Source organism: Calonectris borealis, unplaced genomic scaffold (genome assembly GCF_964195595.1).
Source record: "Calonectris borealis unplaced genomic scaffold, bCalBor7.hap1.2 HAP1_SCAFFOLD_53, whole genome shotgun sequence".
NCBI classification, from domain to species: Eukaryota; Metazoa; Chordata; class Aves; order Procellariiformes; family Procellariidae; genus Calonectris; species Calonectris borealis.
The window spans coordinates 311553-333360 of NW_027441460.1; positions in this window are offsets into that span (position 1 = coordinate 311553).

Sequence of the window (21808 nt, forward strand, 5' to 3'; positions counted from 1 at the left end):
CACCCTCCACGTGGAGCTTGGCACTAAGGTAACCAGAAATCCAGCTTGATGCTGGCCCTCACCTTCCCTTGGTAGCCCCACCAGAACCGGGGCTCTGTCGCTGTTCTCCACCTTATCCTCGACATATCCCTTACCCTCATCGGAGCCAAGCTCCGAAGAGGCCACCCTCAACATGGGGCTCAGGCACTGAAGGGCAGCCCCGTCTCAGCCCCACCATCACCGGGGCTCTGTGCCTGTTTTCCCACCTAACCTCAACCTAGCCCTGACCCTCATCAGGGCCAAGCTCCGAAGTGGACACCGGCCACATGGAGCTAGGCACTGAAGTAGCCAGGAACCAAGGCTAATGCTGGCCCTCATGGTCCCTTGGCAGCCCCTTCTCAGTCCCACCAATACTGGGGCTCTGTATCTGTTCTCCCACTTAGCCTCGACATATCCCTTACCCTCATCAAGGCAAAGCACCGCAGCGGCCACACTCCACATGGGGCTTGGCACTGCGATAGCCAGGAATCAAGGGTGGTGCTGGCCCTCACCTTCCATTTGCAGTCCCTAGGCAAGCCCACCAACACCGGGGCCCTGTGCCTGTTCTCCCTCCTAACCTCAACCTAGCAGAGACCCTCATCAGGGCCAAGCTCCGAAGTGGCCACCGGCCACATGGAACTAGGCACTGAAGTAGCCAGGAACCAAGGCTGATGCTGGCTCTCACGATCACTGCGCAGCCCCTTCTCAGCCGCACCAACACCGGGGCTCTGTGCCTGTTCTCCCTCCTAACCTCAACCTAGCCCTGACCCTCATCAGCGCCAAGCTCCGAAGCGGCCACCCTCCACGTGGAGCTTGGCACTAAGGTAAGCAGAAATCCAGCTTGATGCTGGCCCTCACCTTCCCTTGGTAGCCCCACCAAAAGCGGGGCTCTGTCTCTGTTCTCCACCTTATCCTCGACATATCCCTTACCCTCATCGGAGCCAAGCTCCGAAGAGGCCACCCTCAACATGGGGCTCAGGCACTGAAGGGCAGCCCCGTCTCAGCCCCACCAACACCGGGGCTCTGTGCCTGTTCTCCCACCTAACCTCAACCTAGCCGTTACCCTCTTCAGGGCCAAGCTCCGAAGTGGCCATGCTACACATGGGGCTTGGCACTGATGTAGCCAGGAATCAAGGCTGATGCTCGCCCTCACCTTTCCTTTGCTGTCCCTAGGCAGCCCCACTAACACCGGGTCTCTCTGTCTGTTCTCCCACCCAACCTCAACCTAGCCCTGACCCTCATCAGGGCAAAGCTCCGAAGCGGCCACACTCCACATGGGGCTTGGCATTGAGATAGCCAGGAATCAAGGCTAATGCCGGACCTCGCCTTCCGTTTGCAGTCCCTAGGCAGCCCCACCAACACCGGCGCTCTGTGTCTGTTCCCCCAGTTATCCTCGACATATCCCTTCTCCTCATCAGGGCCAAGCTCCGAAGCGGCCACCCACCACATGGGGCTCTGGGGCAGACGTGGCCAGGAATGAAGGCTGATGCTGGCCCTCACGATCTCTTGTCAGCCCCACCAACCCCTGCTCCCTTCTCTTTGGTCTCCCACCTAAACATCAACCTACATCTTACCTTCATCAGAGCCAGGCTCTGAAACGTCTACCCACCAGATGGCGCTCCAACACAGAGGGAACCAAGATGACTGGCGTTCGTTGCACTCGCCTGCCCCGGCAGCCCTTTGAGGTCCCCACCACCACCGGGGCTAGGCGCTTGCCGTAGCACTCAACCGTCAACCTTGCCGCAGCCCAACTGCAAAGCAGACAAGCGCCCCGTCGAGCTCCCACACACGTTTTGCCAGGACTGAAATATGTTCGCAGTGCTCACCTTCCCTTTACAGCCCCTTCTCAGCTGCCCAGCACCCAGCCATCTCCAGCACCGCAAATGCGCAACATCCAGCACACCTAGCACCCCTTGGGATCTTTGGCAGTGCTTGGTGCTGGGCATGTGTCGGTGCTGGGTCGTGGGGGTACTGTGTGCTAGGCCCTTAGTGGAGTGGGTTCTGGACAGGTCTGGGTGCTGCGGTTGCTGGGTGTTGGGCATATCTGGGTGCTCGCCATGTCCCTGTGCTGGGCACTGGGAGGATTTGGTGCTGGGAATGGGCAGGCGATGATCGTGCCTGGGTGGTGGATGCGGGCTACAGGCAGTGCTGGGCACTGGCTGCGCTGGGTGCTGGTCATTGGGGGTACTGGGTTCTAGGCACTGGGCATGCGGGGTGCTGGACATCTCTGGGTGCTGAGCATGTCCAAGTGATGGGTCCGGGGCACTGGGACTGCTGGGCAGTGGGGGTGCTGGGGACTATGCATATCAGGGTGCTGGGCATGCCTGCGTACTGAGTGCTTGGCGCTGGGTTCTGGATGCTGGCTGGTGGGCATTGTCTGTGTGCTGGTTATTGGGCACTGGCGGTGGTAGGCATGGGAGTGCTTGTTGCTGGGCATTTTCTGATCCTGGCTGTTGGGGGCGCTGAGCACTGGGCATGTCTGGGTGATGGATGGAGGGAGTTTTGGGTGCTGGGCACTAGGGGTGCTGGCTAGTGGGTATGTCCGTGTGCTGGGTATGTCCATATGCCGGATGCTGTGCGCTGGGGATGCTGGGCACTGGGGTTAGTGGGTGCTGTGCACTGGGGTTGCTGGGTGTTGGGCAGCGCGACTGCTGGGGGCTGGGAGTGCTGGGTACTATGCATAAGCGGGTGCAGGGTATGTCTTGCTGCTGGATGGTGGGTTCTGGGGCTACTGGGAGCTGGGGGTATTGGGTGCTGGGCACTGGGGTTGCTGGGTGCTAAGTCCTGTGGGTGCTGGTTGCTGGGCCCTGGGAGTGCTGGGTACTATGCATAAGCGGGTGCAGGGTATGTCTTGCTGCTGGGTGCTGGGGGTATTGGGTGTTGGCCACTGGGGTGTTGGGTGCTGGGCATGTCCTCGTCCTTGGCATGACTGATGCTGGGCACTGGGGGTACTGGCTGCTGGGAGCTAGGGGTGCTGGCTGTGGGCATTTCAGTTGCTGGACATGACCAGGTGCTGGGCGTCTCCAGGTGCTGGGCACGTGCGGATGCTGTGTGCTCGGCACTTGGGGTTCTGGGTGGTCGGCGGTGAGGGTGCTGGACGCTGGGGATGCTGGCTGTTGCGGTGCTGGGTGCTGGGCACTGGGGCTGCTGAGTGGTGGGCATGTCCAGGTGCTGTTTGTTGGCGGTTGGGGTGCTGGGTTGTGCGCCTGTCCAGGAGTTAGTGCTGGGCCCTGGGGGTGCTGTGTATGTCCGAGTGCTGGGCATGTCCGGATGCTGGGTAAACGGGTTCTTGGGCTGTGGGGGTGTTGGGTATGCTGGTTTCTGGGCACTGGGGAGGTGCTGGCTGCGAGCCCTGTATGGTGGTGGGTGTTTGGTGTACTGGGTGCAGGGCGCTGGGTGCTGGGCATGTCCGGGTGCTACGTGCTGATCACTGGGGATGTTGGGGGCTGGTTTGCTGTGTTCTGGTGTGTAGCGTGCTGGGCATGTTTGGGTGCTGGGCATGTCCAGGTGCTGGGTACTGGGCGCTGGGGATGGTGGTCCCTGGGGGTGCTGTGTGCTGGGCATGTCCGGGGGGTGGGTTGGGCAGTGGGGTTGCTGGGTGCTGGGAATGTGCGGGTGCTGGGGGCTGGGCCCTGAGGTTGATGGGGGCTGGGCACTCGGGTTGCTGGGTGCTGGCTGGTGCGGTTGCGGGGCCCTGGTGTTGCTGGGTACTATGCATAACTGAGTGCAGGGTATCTCTTGGTGCTGGAGGTACTGGGTGCTGGGCCTGTGCTCTGGAGTTGCTGGGTTCTGTGCTCTGGGGGTGCTTGTTTCTTGGCACGTGCGTGTGCTGTGTGCTCTTCCCTGGTTGTGCTGGGTATGTGTGGGTGTTGGGCAGTGTGGGTGCTGTGTGGTAGGCGCTGGGCATGTCTGGGTGCTGGGTGATGGGCACTGGAGGTTCTGGGCGATGGGGAGCAGGGAAGCTGCCTGCTAGGCATGTCTGAGTGCTGGGCATGTCCGGGTGCTGGGTACTGTGCGCTGGCAGTGGTGGGCGGTGGTGGTGCTGGGTGCTGGGCATGTCCGGGTGCTAGGCAATGGCGGTGCTGGGTGCTTGGCGCTGGGGGTGATGGTCTTTGGGTGTGCTGGGTGCTGGGCATGTCCCTGTGCTGGGTGGTGGGGGTGCTGGGCATGTGCGGGTGTTGGTTGCCGGGCCCTGGGTGTACTGGGTGCTGGACGCTGGGGTGGGTGGTTTCTGGGCGCTGGGGGTGCTGGGTTCTGTGCCCCTGTGTTGCTGGGTGCTGAGCATGTCCGGGTGCTGGCCATGTCTAAGTGCAGCGTGCTGGGCACTGGGTGCTGGGGGGTGGGGGTGCTGGATGCTGAGTGTTGGGTATGCTGGTTTCCGGGCACTGGGCGGAAGTGTGTGAGACCTGTGGGTGTGTTGTATGGTGGGTGTTTGGGGTGCTGAGTGCTGCAGGTGCTGGGCATGTCCAGGTGCTATGTGCTGATCACTGGGGTTCTTGGGGGCTGGTTTGCTGTGTTCTGGTGTGTTGGGCGCTGGGCATGTTTGTCTGGGTGCTGGGCATGTCTGGGTGCTGGGTACTGGGAACTGGCAGTGCGGGGCGGTGCGGGTGCTGTGTGCTGGGCATGTCGGGGTGCTGGGTACTGGGCAGTGGGAGTGCTGGGTGCTAGGTACTGGGGGTGCTGGGCCCTGGCATTGCTCGGCAATATGCAAAACTGAGTGCAGGGTATGTCTTGGTGCTGGATGCTTGGTGCTGGAGGTACCGGGTGCTGGGCATATGCAGTGGTGGGTGTTGGGCATATCCGGTGCTGGGTGGCTGTGCTGGGGTTGCTGGGTGCTGTGCTGTGAGGGTGCTGGATTCCTGGCATGTGCGTGTACTGTGTGCTGGGCCCTGGTTGTGCTGGGTATGTGTAGGTGCTGGGTGTTGGGCACTGCGGGGGGTGGTGCTAGGTGCTGGGCATGTCCAGGTGCTGAGCAATGGTGGTGCTGGGTGCTTGGCACTGGGGGTGGTGGTACCTGGGGCTGCTGTGTGCTGGGCACGTCGGGGTGCTGGGTTTTGGGCGGTGGGGGTGCTGGGTGCTGGGCGTGTGCGTCTGTTGGTTGCTGGACCCTGGCGTGCTGGGCGCTGGGGCTATCGGTTACCGGGTGCTGGGGGTGCTGGGTTCAATGCAGCGTATGCAGGTCCTGGGCAGTGGGTGTGCTGGAAGCTGGGTGTTGGGTATGCTGGTTCCTGCCACTGCGGGTGCTGGGTGTGAGACTTGTGGGCGTGCTGGATGGTGGGTGTTTGGTGTGCACCCTCACTGCCCACCACCCAGAACCCTAAGTGCCGAGCACACAGCATCCGGACCTGCACACGCCCAGCACCTGCACACGCCCAGCACCCACAAGACCCAACAACCAGCACTGGTCATGACCAGTTCCTGGAAATGCCCACAGCCAGCACCCCTAGCTCCCCGCACCCAGCACTCCCAGGGCCCAGCACGAATTCCCGGACATGCGCACAACCCAGCACACCCACCGCCAACACACAGCATCGAGACATGCCCAGCAGCCCCAGTGCCCAGCATCCACCAGCAAGACATACCCTGCACCCAATTATGCATGGTATCCAGCACTCCCAGGGCCCAGCAACCAGTAGCCCCAGTACCTCGGCTCGCTTCTGTAATTCTACACAATGAAGACTTGTGGCTTAGAAGTTAGGGAACTAGCAGGTGTGGTGTTTGCAGGTGTGTAGAATTGTAGTCTAAATCGTGTCTCCTGGAAGCAGTGTTAGACTCTAGTGAAGAGTAACCTTGGAAACGAGAACCGTAAACAAAGGTAGTCCAGACGTGGCTCGGAGACAAACCTCGACCTTATAAGGAAAGAAAGGAACAGGTTCACGAAGAGTTCACGACCCCGCCGACCACCACAGACCACCCGAGACCCTCAAGGAGACCCTAAAGGTTTTAGTGCGCATGTGTCTAGGATGATGTAATATTATAATCGGTTCTCGGAAATTTAAGGAATATGTAAAAGAGAAACTGAAAATATGTATGAGAAGCATGGATACAAACAGAAAGGTGATTAGACCTGGTGTGCTTCATTTGTGGCAAGTCCACCGAGCACCCAGGCCTGAATAAAACAATCTCTCTCCTGAGCGTGTGGAATTGGTTCCTTGTGGAGGGATTTTTATTAAATAACGGTCATCCTATGAACATTCCAAGCACTGAGGATTTGTTAGTAATAGTAGAAGGCTGCTAAAGAGCAATTGTAGTTTTAGAGTCTCTGAAGTGATCGTAGAGCAGGAAAAACAGGCTGAGGAATGGAAATATCAGTAGATTATGTAACGGAATGCAGGCGCAGGAAGCGTTCGCGTGGACACCTGCTTTTGACCAATCTGTGTATGTTAAGATTCGTGTGCTTGCTGACTGTAAACCAATAGAGGATTCGGAGGTGCGCGTGTTACTGTGGCTAGCTTATAAAAGTAGCACAATATCTTGAAATAAAGGAGGATGACCATACCCACATTGGGACTCCTCATTACTCCGGGAACGCGCTCCTATTCCGACCCATGGTCACTCCAACAGTTCCTTCCACGCCGGGCACGAATCCGCTTTTCGGACAACACCTAGCCCCCAGCACCCGCACCAGCAGCACCAGCAAGCCCAGTGCCCAGCACGCAGCAACCTCAGGGCCCAGCACCCAGCCGTGCCCGCCACCCGGACATGCCCAGCACCCAGCAACCCCAGTGCACAACACCCAGCACCCCCAGCGCCCAGAAACCAACACACGCACACACCCAGCACGCCCACCGCCCAAAACCCAGCAGCCCAACATGCCCAGCACACAGCACCACCACTGCCACCACCCCCACTGCCCAGTACCCAGCACCCACACATGCCCAGCACCCAGACATGCCCAGCACACAGCACCACCACCGCCCACCACCCCCACTGCCCAGTACCCAGCACCCACACATGCCCAGCACTCAGACATGCCCAGCAGGCAGCTTCTCTGCTGCCCACCGCCCAGCATCCCGACCGCCCAGCACCCAGACATGCCCAGGCCCCGCCACACAGCACCCCCACTGCCCAACACCCAGCACTCACACATACCCGGCACAACCAGGGCCCAGCACACAGCACACGCACATGTCAGGAATCCAGCACCCTCACAGCACAGCACCCAGCAACCCCAGCACAGCCACCCAGCACCGCATATGCCCAGCACCTAGCACCGCATATGCCCAACACCCAGCACCCAGTACCTCCAGTACCCAGCATCCAGCACCAAGACATACCCTGCACTCAGTTATGTATAGTAGCCAGCAATACCAGGGCCCAGCACCCCAGTACCTAGAACCCAACACTGCCACTGCCCAACACCCACCACCCGGACGTGCCCAGCACATAGCACCCCCACTGCCCCACACAGCCAGCGCCCAGTACCCAGCACCCAGACATGGCCAGCACCCAAACATGCCCAGCACTCAACACACCACTGCCCAGATCCCAGCAAACCAGCCCTCAACATCTCCAGTGATCAGCACATAGCACCCGGACATGCCCAGCACCCAGCACCCGCAGCGCTCAGCATCCACCACCCCCAGTGCTCTGTACTCAGCACACCAAACACCTACCATCCAGCACCCCCACACGTCTCACACCCAGCATCCCCAGTGCCCAGCAACCAGCATACCCAACACCCACCATCCAGCACCCCCACACGTCTCACACCCAGCACCCCCAGTGCTCTGTACTCAGCACACCAAACACCCACCATCCAGCTCCCCCACCACCCAGCACCCCCAGTGCGCAGTACCCCGCACCCAGACATGCCCAGCACCCGGACATACACAGCACTCAGCACTGTCCTGCTTCCGGCTGGGACAGAGTTAACTTTCTTCCCAGTAGCTTGGGGGGTGTGCTGGCCTTTTCGGTTTGATGTGAGAGGAGCGTTGATGGCCCCTTAATGCTTTGGCTGTTGCTGGGCGGTGCTTGCACCGGGAGACTTTTGTTCTCTCTTTTCGGCCTCCCACAGGAAGCTGGGGGGGGGTGGGGGGGGCGGGGGGATGGGGAGCACAGCCGGGGTAGTTGACCTAGCTGGCCAATGGGGTATTCTATAGCATGTGACATCCTGCTCAGTATAAAAAATGGGAGGGGGCGGGGGAGGGGGCTCTCCCCCCCCCCCGTTCACGACACACGGTCGACAGCGGTGAGCAGTTGCATTGTGCATTGCCTGCTTTGTATCGTCTGTTGTTGTTGTTGTTGTTCTCATTGTTATTATTACTGTTCTACTTCGTTTTATTTCAACCATTAAACTGTTTTTATCTCAACCCGGGAGTTTTCCTACTTGTGCCCTCCCGATTCTCTCCCCCATCCCACGGGGTGGGGGGGGGAGGTGAGCCAGTGGCTGCGTGGGGTTTATTTGCTGGCTGGGGTTAAACCAACACATGCACCCATCATACCCTCCACCCAGCACTGCCAGGGCCCAGCACTCCCATGGCCCAGCACTGATTCCCACACATGCACACAACCCAGCACACGCACCGCCAATGCACAGCACCTCGACATGCCCAGCAGCCCTGGAGCCCAGCACACAGCACCCAGCAGCCCCAGCACCAGGACATGACAAGAAGCCAGTCCCCGCAGTGCCCAACAACCCACGACTCAGCAACGGAACATGCCTAGCACCAGGCACCACCAAGGTGTAGCAAGGAGTGCTAGGTGTGGTGGATATGGCACATTTGGGGTGCTGGAGCTGGCTGGGTGTTGGGCAGCTGAGAAGGGTCTATCAAGGGAAGGTGAGAGCCACCAACATCTTTCAGTCCTGCCTGTTAGTTTATGGGAGCCCGAAGAGGGGATCGACTGCTTTGCAGTTGGGCTGTGGTAAGGTTGCTGGTTGGGTGGTAGAGCGAGAGCAGCTCCCTCGGAAAGGGCTGCCACGAAAGGCAAGAGCCAGAAACAGCTTTCAATCCTGGTTCTTTCTGTGTTGGAGCGCCCTCTGGTGGGAAGCCGTTTACGAAATGAACTCGAGAGATGGTAAGGCAAAGGTTGATATTTAGGTTTGAGAATAAGGGAGAGGGGTGGTGGGACCGGGAAGGGTCCCGTGGTGGGTCTATGTGGTGGGTGGCGTTAACTAATCCAGAAGGATCTCGTTATCTACGCAGAACCTCAAACTATCCCTTATCCTCCTCAGAGGCAAGCTCCGAAACGGCCACCCACCTCCTCCGGCTCAGGCACAGAAATAGCCAGGAATGAAGGACGATGCTGGCCCTCACGATCTCTTGGCAGCCACTTCTCAGCCCCATCAACACCGTGGCACTGTACCTCTGCTCGCACCTAACAGCGACCTATCCCTTACCCACATCAGGGCCAAGCTCCGAAGTGGCCACCCACCACATGGAGCTAGGCACTGAAGTAGCTAGGAACCAAGGCGGATGCTGGCTCTCACGATATCTTGGCAGCCCCTTCTCAGCCCCACCAATACCAGGGCTCTGTATCTGTTCTCCCACTTAGCCTCGACAGATCCCTTACCCTCATCAGGGCAAAGCGCCGCAGCGGCCTCACTCCACATGGGGCTTGGCACTGAGACGGCCAGGAATCAACGGTGGTGCTGGCCCTCACCTTCCATTTGTAGTCCCTAGGCAAGCCCACCAACACCGGGGCTCTGTGCCTGTTTTCCCACCTAACCTCAACCTAGCCGAGACCCTCATCAGGGCCAAGCTCTGAAGTGGCCACCCACCACATGGAGCTAGGCACTGAAGTAGCCAGGAACCAAGGCTGATGCTGGCCCTCACGGCCAAGCTCCGATTAGGCCACCCTCGACATGGGGCTCTGGCACTGAAGTAGCCAGGAACCAAGGCTGATGCTGGCTCTCACGATCTCTTTGCAGCCCCTTCTCAGCCGCACCAATGCCGGGGCGCTGTGCCTGTTCTCCCACCTAACCTAAACCTAGCCCTGACCCTCTTCAGGGCCAAGCTCTGAAGTGGCCACCCACCACATGGAGCTAGGCACTGAAGTAGCCAGGAACCAAGGCTGATGCTGGCCCTCACGGCCAAGCTCCGATTAGGCTACCCTCGACATGGGGCTCAGGCACTGAAGTAGCCAGGAACCAAGATTGATGGTGGCCCTCACCTTCTATTTGCAGTCCATAGGCAAGCCCACCAACACCGAAGCTCTGTGCCTGTTCTCACACCTAACGTCAACCTAGCCCTGACCCTCATCAGGGCCAAGCGCCGAAGTGGCAACCGGCCACATGGGGCTTGGCACTGAAGTAGCCAGGAACCAAGGCTGATGCTGGCCCTCACGGTCCCTTGGCAGACCCTTCTCAGCCCCACCAACACCGGGGCTCTGGGCCTTTTCTCCCACCTAACCTCAACCGAGCACTGACCCTCATCAGGCCAAGCTCCGAAGCGGCCACCCTCCACGTGGAGCTTGGAACTAAGGTAAGCAGAAATCCAGCTTGATGCTGGCCCTCACCTTCCCTTGGTAGCCCCACCAAAACCGGGGCTCTGTCTCTGTTCTCCACCTTATCCTCGACATATCCCTTACCCTCATCGGAGCCAAGCTCCGAAGAGGCCACCCTCAACATGGGGCTCAGGCACTGAAGGGCAGCCCCGTCTCAGCCCCACCAATACCGGGGCTCTGTGTCTCTGCTCGCACCTAACAGCGACCTATCCCTTACCCTCATCGGAGCCAAGCTCCGAAGCGACCACTCCCCACGTGGGGCTTAGGTACTGAAGTAGCCTGGAATCAAGGTTGATGCTGGCCCTCACGATCTCTTTGCAGCCCCTTCTCAGCCCCACCAATACCGGGGCTCTGTATCTGTTCTCCCACTTAGCCTCGACAGATCCCTTACCCTCATCAGGGCAAAGCGCCGCAGCGGCCTCACTCCACATGCGGCTTGGCACTGAGATAGCCAGGAATCAAGGGTGGTGCTGGCCCTCACCTTCCATTTGCAGTCCCTAGGCAAGCCCACCAACACCGGGGCCCTGTGCCTTTTCTCCCTCCTAACCTCAACCTAGCCGAGACCCTCATCAGGGCCAAGCTCCGAAGTGGCCACCGGCCACATGGAGCTAGGCACTGAAGTAGCCAGGAACCAAGGCTGATGCTGGCTCTCACGATCTCTTTGCAGCCCCTTCTCAGCCGCACCAATGCCGGGGTGCTGTGCCTGTTCTCCCACCTAACCTCAACCTAGCCCTGACCCTCTTCAGGGCCAAGCTCCGAAGCGGCCACCCTCCACGTGGAGCTTGGCATTAAGGTAAGCAGAAATCCAGCTTGATGCTGGTCCTCAGCTTCCCTTGGTAGCCCCACCAAAACCGGGGCTCTGTCTCTGTTCTCCACCTTATCCTCGACATATCCCTTACCCTCATCGGAGCCAAGCTCCGAAGCGGCCACCCTCAACATGGGGCTCAGGCACTGAAGGGCGGCCCCGTCTCAGCCCCACCAAAACCGGGGCTCTGTGTCTCTGCGCGCTCCTAACATCAACCTATCCCTTACCCTCACCGGATCCAACCTCCGAAGCGACTACTCTTCATGTGGGGCTTAGGTACTGAATGAGCCCGGAATCAAAATTGATGCTGGCCCTCACGATCTCTTTGCAGCCCCTTCTCAGCCCCACCAATACCGGGGCTCTGTATCTGTTCTCCCACTTAGCCTCGACATATCCCTTACCCTCATGAGGGCAAAGCTCCGCAGCGGCCACCCTCACATGGGGCTTGGCACTGAGATAGCCAGGAATCAAGGGTGGTGCTGGCCCTCACCTTCCATTTGCAGTCCCTAGGCAAGCCCACCAACACCGGGGCTCTCTGCCTGTTCTCCCTCCTAACCTCAACCTAGCCGAGACCCTCATCAGGGGCAAGCTCCGAAGTGGCCACGGGCCACATTGAGCTAGGCACTGAAGTAGCCAGGAACCAAGGCTGATGCTGGCCCTCACGGGCTCTTGGCAGCTCCTTCTCACGCCCACCAACACCGGGGCTCTGTGTCTCTGCTCGCACCTAACATCGACCTATCCCTGACCCTCATCGGAGCCAAGCTCCGAAGCGACGAGTCTTCATGTGGGGCTTAGGCACTGAGGCAGCCAAGAATCAAGGTACATGCTGGTCCTCATGATCACTGCACAGCCCCTTCTCAGCCGCACCAATGCCGGGGCTCTGTGCCTGTTCTCCCACCTAACCTCAACCTAGCCCTGACCCTCTTCAGGGCCAAGCTCCGAAGCGGCCACCCTCCACGTGGAGCTTGGCACTAAGGTAACCAGAAATCCAGCTTGATGCTAGCCCTCAGCTTCCCTTGGTAGCCCCACCAAAACCGGGGCTCTGTCTCTGTTCTCCACCTTATCCTCGACATATCCCTTACCCTCATCGGAGCCAAGCTCCGAAGAGGCCACCCTCAACATGGGGCTCAGGCACTGAAGGGCAGCCCCGTCTCAGCCCCACCAATACCGGGGCTCTGTGTCTCTGCTCGCACCTAACAGCAACGTATCCCTTACCCTCATCGGAGCCAAGCTCCGAAGCGACCACTCCCCACATGGGGCTTAGGTACTGAAGTAGCCTGGAATCAAGGTTGATGCTGGCCCTTACGACCTCTTTGCAGCCCCTTCTCAGTCCCACCAATACCGGGGCTCTGTATCTGTTCTCCCACTTAGCCTCGACATATCCCTTACCCTCATCAAGGCAAAGCACCGCAGCGGCCACACTCCACATGGGGCTTGGCACTGCGATAGCCAGGAATCAAGGGTGGTGCTGGCCCTCACCTTCCATTTGCAGTCCCTAGGCAACCCCACCAACACCGGGGCCCTGTGCCTGTTCTCCCTCCTAACCTCAACCTAGCCCTGACCCTCATCAGCGCCAAGCTCCGAAGCGGCCACCCTCCACGTGGAGCTTGGCACTAAGGTAAGCAGAAATCCAGCTTGATGCTAGCCCTCACCTTCCCTTGGTAGCCCCACCAAAAGCGGGGCTCTGTCTCTGTTCTCCACCTTATCCTCGACATATCCCTTACCCTCATCGGAGCCAAGCTCCGAAGAGGCCACCCTCAACATGGGGCTCAGGCACTGAAGGGCAGCCCCGTCTCAGCCCCACCAACACCGGGGCTCTGTGCCTGTTCTCCCACCTAACCTCAACCTAGCCGTTACCCTCTTCAGGGCCAAGCTCCGAAGTGGCCATGCTACACATGGGGCTTGGCACTGATGTAGCCAGGAATCAAGGCTGATGCTCGCCCTCACCTTTCCTTTGCTGTCCCTAGGCAGCCCCACTAACACCGGGTCTCTCTGTCTGTTCTCCCACCCAACCTCAACCTAGCCCTGACCCTCATCAGGGCAAAGCTCCGAAGCGGCCACACTCCACATGGGGCTTGGCATTGAGATAGCCAGGAATCAAGGCTAATGCCGGACCTCGCCTTCCGTTTGCAGTCCCTAGGCAGCCCCACCAACACCGGCGCTCTGTGTCTGTTCCCCCAGTTATCCTCGACATATCCCTTCTCCTCATCAGGGCCAAGCTCCGAAGCGGCCACCCACCACATGGGGCTCTGGGGCAGACGTGGCCAGGAATGAAGGCTGATGCTGGCCCTCACGATCTCTTGTCAGCCCCACCAACCCCTGCTCCCTTCTCTTTGGTCTCCCACCTAAACATCAACCTACATCTTACCTTCATCAGAGCCAGGCTCTGAAACGTCTACCCACCAGATGGCGCTCCAACACAGAGGGAACCAAGAAGACTAGCGTTCGTTGCACTCGCCTGCCCCGGCAGCCCTTTGAGGTCCCCACCACCACCGGGGCTAGGCGCTTGCCGTAGCACTCAACCGTCAACCTTGCCGCAGCCCAACTGCAAAGCAGACAAGCGCCCCGTCGAGCTCCCACACACGTTTTGCCAGGACTGAAATATGTTCGCAGTGCTCACCTTCCCTTTACAGCCCCTTCTCAGCTGCCCAGCACCCAGCCATCTCCAGCACCGCAAATGCGCAACATCCAGCACACCTAGCACCCCTTGGGATCTTTGGCAGTGCTTGGTGCTGGGCATGTGTCGGTGCTGGGTCGTGGGGGTACTGTGTGCTAGGCCCTTAGTGGAGTGGGTTCTGGACAGGTCTGGGTGCTGCGGTTGCTGGGTGTTGGGCATATCTGGGTGCTCGCCATGTCCCTGTGCTGGGCACTGGGAGGATTTGGTGCTGGGAATGGGCAGGCGATGATCGTGCCTGGGTGGTGGATGCGGGCTACAGGCAGTGCTGGGCACTGGCTGCGCTGGGTGCTGGTCATTGGGGGTACTGGGTTCTAGGCACTGGGCATGCGGGGTGCTGGACATCTCTGGGTGCTGAGCATGTCCAAGTGATGGGTCCGGGGCACTGGGACTGCTGGGCAGTGGGGGTGCTGGGGACTATGCATATCAGGGTGCTGGGCATGCCTGCGTACTGAGTGCTTGGCGCTGGGTTCTGGATGCTGGCTGGTGGGCATTGTCTGTGTGCTGGTTATTGGGCACTGGCGGTGGTAGGCATGGGAGTGCTTGTTGCTGGGCATTTTCTGATCCTGGCTGTTGGGGGCGCTGAGCACTGGGCATGTCTGGGTGATGGATGGAGGGAGTTTTGGGTGCTGGGCACTAGGGGTGCTGGCTAGTGGGTATGTCCGTGTGCTGGGTATGTCCATATGCCGGATGCTGTGCGCTGGGGATGCTGGGCACTGGGGTTAGTGGGTGCTGTGCACTGGGGTTGCTGGGTGTTGGGCAGCGCGACTGCTGGGTACTATGCATAAGCGGGTGCAGGGTATGTCTTGCTGCTGGATGGTGGGTTCTGGGGCTACTGGGAGCTGGGGGTATTGGGTGCTGGGCACTGGGGTTGCTGGGTGCTAAGTCCTGTGGGTGCTGGTTGCTGGGCCCTGGGAGTGCTGGGTACTATGCATAAGCGGGTGCAGGGTATGTCTTGCTGCTGGGTGCTGGGGGTATTGGGTGTTGGCCACTGGGGTGTTGGGTGCTGGGCATGTCCTCGTCCTTGGCATGACTGATGCTGGGCACTGGGGGTACTGGCTGCTGGGAGCTAGGGGTGCTGGCTGTGGGCATTTCAGTTGCTGGACATGACCAGGTGCTGGGCGTCTCCAGGTGCTGGGCACGTGCGGATGCTGTGTGCTCAGCACTTGGGGTTCTGGGTGGTCGGCGGTGAGGGTGCTGGACGCTGGGGATGCTGGCTGTTGCGGTGCTGGGTGCTGGGCACTGGGGCTGCTGAGTGGTGGGCATGTCCAGGTGCTGTTTGTTGGCGGTTGGGGTGCTGGGTTGTGCGCCTGTCCAGGAGTTAGTGCTGGGCCCTGGGGGTGCTGTGTATGTCCGAGTGCTGGGCATGTCCGGATGCTGGGTAAACGGGTTCTTGGGCTGTGGGGGTGTTGGGTATGCTGGTTTCTGGGCACTGGGGAGGTGCTGGCTGCGAGCCCTGTATGGTGGTGGGTGTTTGGTGTACTGGGTGCAGGGCGCTGGGTGCTGGGCATGTCCGGGTGCTACGTGCTGATCACTGGGGATGTTGGGGGCTGGTTTGCTGTGTTCTGGTGTGTAGCGTGCTGGGCATGTTTGGGTGCTGGGCATGTCCAGGTGCTGGGTACTGGGCGCTGGGGATGGTGGTCCCTGGGGGTGCTGTGTGCTGGGCATGTCCGGGGGGTGGGTTGGGCAGTGGGGTTGCTGGGTGCTGGGAATGTGCGGGTGCTGGGGGCTGGGCCCTGAGGTTGATGGGGGCTGGGCACTCGGGTTGCTGGGTGCTGGCTGGTGCGGTTGCGGGGCCCTGGTGTTGCTGGGTACTATGCATAACTGAGTGCAGGGTATCTCTTGGTGCTGGAGGTACTGGGTGCTGGGCCTGTGCTCTGGAGTTGCTGGGTTCTGTGCTCTGGGGGTGCTTGTTTCTTGGCACGTGCGTGTGCTGTGTGCTCTTCCCTGGTTGTGCTGGGTATGTGTGGGTGTTGGGCAGTGTGGGTGCTGTGTGGTGGGCGCTGGGCATGTCTGGGTGCTGGGTGATGGGCACTGGAGGTTCTGGGCGATGGGGAGCAGGGAAGCTGCCTGCTAGGCATGTCTGAGTGCTGGGCATGTCCGGGTGCTGGGTACTGTGCGCTGGCAGTGGTGGGCGGTGGTGGTGCTGGGTGCTGGGCATGTCCGGGTGCTAGGCAATGGCGGTGCTGGGTGCTTGGCGCTGGGGGTGATGGTCTTTGGGTGTGCTGGGTGCTGGGCATGTCCCTGTGCTGGGTGGTGGGGGTGCTGGGCATGTGCGGGTGTTGGTTGCCGGGCCCTGGGTGTACTGGGTGCTGGACGCTGGGGTGGGTGGTTTCTGGGCGCTGGGGGTGCTGGGTTCTGTGCCCCTGTGTTGCTGGGTGCTGAGCATGTCCGGGTGCTGGCCATGTCTAAGTGCAGCGTGCTGGGCACTGGGTGCTGGGGGGTGGGGGTGCTGGATGCTGAGTGTTGGGTATGCTGGTTTCCGGGCACTGGGCGGAAGTGTGTGAGACCTGTGGGTGTGTTGTATGGTGGGTGTTTGGGGTGCTGAGTGCTGCAGGTGCTGGGCATGTCCAGGTGCTATGTGCTGATCACTGGGGTTCTTGGGGGCTGGTTTGCTGTGTTCTGGTGTGTTGGGCGCTGGGCATGTTTGTCTGGGTGCTGGGCATGTCTGGGTGCTGGGTACTGGGAACTGGCAGTGCGGGGCGGTGCGGGTGCTGTGTGCTGGGCATGTCGGGGTGCTGGGTACTGGGCAGTGGGAGTGCTGGGTGCTAGGTACTGGGGGTGCTGGGCCCTGGCATTGCTCGGCAATATGCAAAACTGAGTGCAGGGTATGTCTTGGTGCTGGATGCTTGGTGCTGGAGGTACCGGGTGCTGGGCATATGCAGTGGTGGGTGTTGGGCATATCCGGTGCTGGGTGGCTGTGCTGGGGTTGCTGGGTGCTGTGCTGTGAGGGTGCTGGATTCCTGGCATGTGCGTGTGCTGTGTGCTGGGCCCTGGTTGTGCTGGGTATGTGTAGGTGCTGGGTGTTGGGCACTGCGGGGGGTGGTGCTAGGTGCTGGGCATGTCCAGGTGCTGAGCAATGGTGGTGCTGGGTGCTTGGCGCTGGGGGTGGTGGTACCTGGGGCTGCTGTGTGCTGGGCACGTCGGGGTGCTGGGTTTTGGGTGGTGGGGGTGCTGGGTGCTGGGCGTGTGCGTCTGTTGGTTGCTGGACCCTGGCGTGCTGGGCGCTGGGGCTATCGGTTACCGGGTGCTGGGGGTGCTGGGTTCAATGCAGCGTATGCAGGTCCTGGGCAGTGGGTGTGCTGGAAGCTGGGTGTTGGGTATGCTGGTTCCTGCCACTGCGGGTGCTGGGTGTGAGACTTGTGGGCGTGCTGGATGGTGGGTGTTTGGTGTGCACCCTCACTGCCCACCACCCAGAACCCCAAGTGCCGAGCACACAGCATCCGGACGTGCCCAGCACCTGCACACGCCCAGCACCCACAAGACCCAACAACCAGCACTGGTCATGACCAGTTCCTGGAAATGCCCACAGCCAGCACCCCTAGCTCCCCGCACCCAGCACTCCCAGGGCCCAGCACGAATTCCCGGACATGCGCACAACCCAGCACACCCACCGCCAACACACAGCATCGAGACATGCCCAGCAGCCCCAGTGCCCAGCATCCACCAGCAAGACATACCCTGCACCCAATTATGCATGGTATCCAGCACTCCCAGGGCCCAGCAACCAGTAGCCCCAGTACCTCGGCTCGCTTCTGTAATTCTACACAATGAAGACTTGTGGCTTAGAAGTTAGGGAACTAGCAGGTGTGGTGTTTGCAGGTGTGTAGAATTGTAGTCTAAATCATGTCTCCTGGAAGCAGTGTTAGACTCTAGTGAAGAGTAACCTTGGAAACGAGAACCGTAAACAAAGGTAGTCCAGACGTGGCTCGGAGACAAACCTCGACCTTATAAGGAAAGAAAGGAACAGGTTCACAAAGAGTTCACGACCCCGCCGACCACCACAGACCACCCGAGACCCTCAAGGAGACCCTAAAGGTTTTAGTGCGCATGTGTCTAGGATGATGTAATATTATAATCGGTTCTCGGAAATTTAAGGAATATGTAAAAGAGAAACTGAAAATATGTATGAGAAGCATGGATACAAACAGAAAGGTGATTAGACCTGGTGTGCTTCATTTGTGGCAAGTCCACCGAGCACCCAGGCCTGAATAAAACAATCTCTCTCCTGAGCGTGTGGAATTGGTTCCTTGTGGAGGGATTTTTATTAAATAACGGTCATCCTATGAACATTCCAAGCACTGAGGATTTGTTAGTAATAGTAGAAGGCTGCTAAAGAGCAATTGTAGTTTTAGAGTCTCTGAAGTGATAGTAGAGCAGGAAAAACAGGCTGAGGAATGGAAATATCAGTAGATTATGTAACGGAATGCAGGCGCAGGAAGCGTTCGCGTGGACACCTGCTTTTGACCAATCTGTGTATGTTAAGATTCGTGTGCTTGCTGACTGTAAACCAATAGAGGATTCGGAGGTGCGCGTGTTACTGTGGCTAGCTTATAAAAGTAGCACAATATCTTGAAATAAAGGAGGATGACCATACCCACATTGGGACTCCTCATTACTCCGGGAACGCGCTCCTATTCCGACCCATGGTCACTCCAACAGTTCCTTCCACGCCGGGCACGAATCCGCTTTTCGGACAACACCTAGCCCCCAGCACCCGCACCAGCAGCACCAGCAAGCCCAGTGCCCAGCACGCAGCAACCTCAGGGCCCAGCACCCAGCCGTGCCCGCCACCCGGACATGCCCAGCACCCAGCAACCCCAGAGCACAACACCCAGCACCCCCAGCGCCCAGAAACCAACACACGCACACACCCAGCACGCCCACCGCCCAAAACCCAGCAGCCCAACATGCCCAGCACACAGCACCACCACTGCCACCACCCCCACTGCCCAGTACCCAGCACCCACACATGCCCAGCACCCAGACATGCCCAGCACACAGCACCACCACCCCCACTGCCCAGTACCCAGCACCCACACATGCCCAGCACTCAGACATGCCCAGCAGGCAGCTTCTCTGCTGCCCACCGCCCAGCATCCCGACCACCCAGCACCCAGACATGCCCAGGCCCCGCCACACAGCACCCCCACTGCCCAACACCCAGCACTCACACATACCCGGCACAACCAGGGCCCAGCACACAGCACACGCACATGTCAGGAATCCAGCACCCTCACAGCACAGCACCCAGCAACCCCAGCACAGCCACCCAGCACCGCATATGCCCAGCACCTAGCACCGCATATGCCCAACACCCAGCACCCAGTACCTCCAGTACTCAGCATCCAGCACCAAGACATACCCTGCACTCAGTTATGTATAGTAGCCAGCAATACCAGGGCCCAGCACCCCAGTTCCTAGAACCCAACACTGCCACTGCCCAACACCCACCACCCGGACGTGCCCAGCACACAGCACCCCCACTGCCCCACACAGCCAGCGCCCAGTACCCAGCACCCAGACATGGCCAGCACCCAAACATGCCCAGCACTCAACACACCACTGCCCACATCCCAGCAAACCAGCCCCCAACATCTCCAGTGATCAGCACATAGCACCCGGACATGCCCGGCACCCAGCACCCGCAGCGCTCAGCATCCACCACCCCCAGTGCTCTGTACTCAGCACACCAAACACCTACCATCCAGCACCCCCACACATCTCACACCCAGCATCCCCAGTGCCCAGCAACCAGCATACCCAACACCCACCATCCAGCACCCCCACACGTCTCACACCCAGCACCCCCAGTGCTCTGTACTCAGCACACCAAACACCCACCATCCAGCTCCCCCACCACCCAGCACCCCCAGTGCGCAGTACCCCGCACCCAGACATGCCCAGCACCCGGACATACACAGCACTCAGCACTGTCCTGCTTCCGGCTGGGACAGAGTTAACTTTCTTCCCAGTAGCTTGGGGGGTGTGCTGGCTTTTGGGTTTGGTGTGAGAGGAGCGTTGATGGCCCCTTAATGCTTTGGCTGTTGCTGGGCGGTGCTTGCACCGGGAGACTTTTGTTCTCTCTTTTCGGCCTCCCACAGGAAGCTCGGGGGGGGGGGTGGGGGGTGGCGGGGGGGGGGGGGGGGGAGCACAGCCGGCGTAGTTGACCTAGCTGGCCAATGGGGTATTCTATAGCATGTGACATCCTGCTCAGTATAAAAAATGGGAGGGGGCGGGGGGGGGGAAACGACTCTCCCCCCCCCCCCCGCCCCAGTTCATGACACGCGGTCGGCAGCGGTGAGCAGTTGCATTCTGCATTGCCTGCTTTGTATCGTCTGTTGTTGTTGTTGCTCTCATTGTTATTATTACTGTTCTACTTCGTTTTATTTCAACCATTAAACTGTTTTTATCTCAACCCGGGAGTTTTCCTACTTGTGCCCTCCCGATTCTCTCCCCCATCCCACGGGGTGGGGGGGGGAGGAGAGCCAGCGGCTGCGTGGGGTTTTTTTGCAGGCTGGGGTTAAACCACGACATGCACCCATCATACCCTCCACCCAGCACCCAGCACGCATTCCCAGACATGCGCACAACGTAGCACACCCACCGCCAACACACAGCCCCTGGACATGCCCAGCACCCAGCAGCCCCACTGCCCAGCACCGCATTGCCCAGCATCCCCAGCGCCCAGCAGCAAGAGATACCCTGCACCCGCTTACGCATGGTACCCAGCACTCCCAGGGCCCAGCAAGCAGCACCCCGAGTACTTAGCCTCCAGCACCCACACCAGCCAGCACCCAGCAAGGCCGGTACCCAGCAACCTCAGGGCCCAGAACCCAGCAGCCAGCCATTGCCCAGCACACAGACATGCCCAGCACCCAGCAACCCCAGTGCACACAACCCAGAAGCCCCAGCGCCCAGAAACCAACAGCCCCAGTGCCCAGCACTCCCAGGGCTCAGAAACCAACATTCGCATGCACCCAACACTCCAACCACCCAGCACCCGGACATGCCCAGCATGCAGCACCACCAGGGACCACCACCCCCAGCACCACGCACCCAGCACTACCACTGCCCAGCACCTGGACATGCCCAGCACCCAGATGTGCCCAGCAGGCAGCTTCCCTGCTGCCCACCGCCCAGCATCGCGACCGCCCAGCACCCCGACCACCCAGCACCCACACTGCCCAATACCCAGCACCCACACATACCCAGCACAACCAGGGCCCAGCACACACACATGCCAGGTTAAACCATGACATGCACCCATCATACCCTCCACCCAGCACCCCCATGGCCCAGCACTCATTCCCAGACATGCGCACAACCTAGCACACCCACCGCCAACACACTGCCCCTGGACATGCCCAGCCGCCCCAGTGCCCAGCACCCCAGGGCCCAGCATCAAGCAGCAAGAGATACCCTGCACCTGCTTATGCATAATACCCAGCACTCCCAGGGCCCAGCAACCAGCACTTAGCCCCCAGCACCCACACCAGCCAGCACCCAGCAAGGCCGGTGCCCAGCACCCAGCAACCTCAGGGCCCAGAACCCAGCAGCCAGCCATTGCTCAGCACCCAGACATGCCCAGCACCCAGCAACCCCAGTCCACAGAACCCAGAAGCCCCAGTGCCCAGAAACCAACCACCCCAGTGTCCAGCACCCAGTACACCCAGGGCCCAGCAACCAACACCCGCACATGCCCAGCACCCCCACCACCCAGCACACCCAAAGACTATCACGCCCAGCGCCAAGCACCCAGCACCGCCATTGCCTAGCACCGGGACATGCCCAGCACCCAGTACCACCACCACCAGTGCACAGTACCAAGCACCCGGATATGCCCAGCACTGAGACATTCCTAC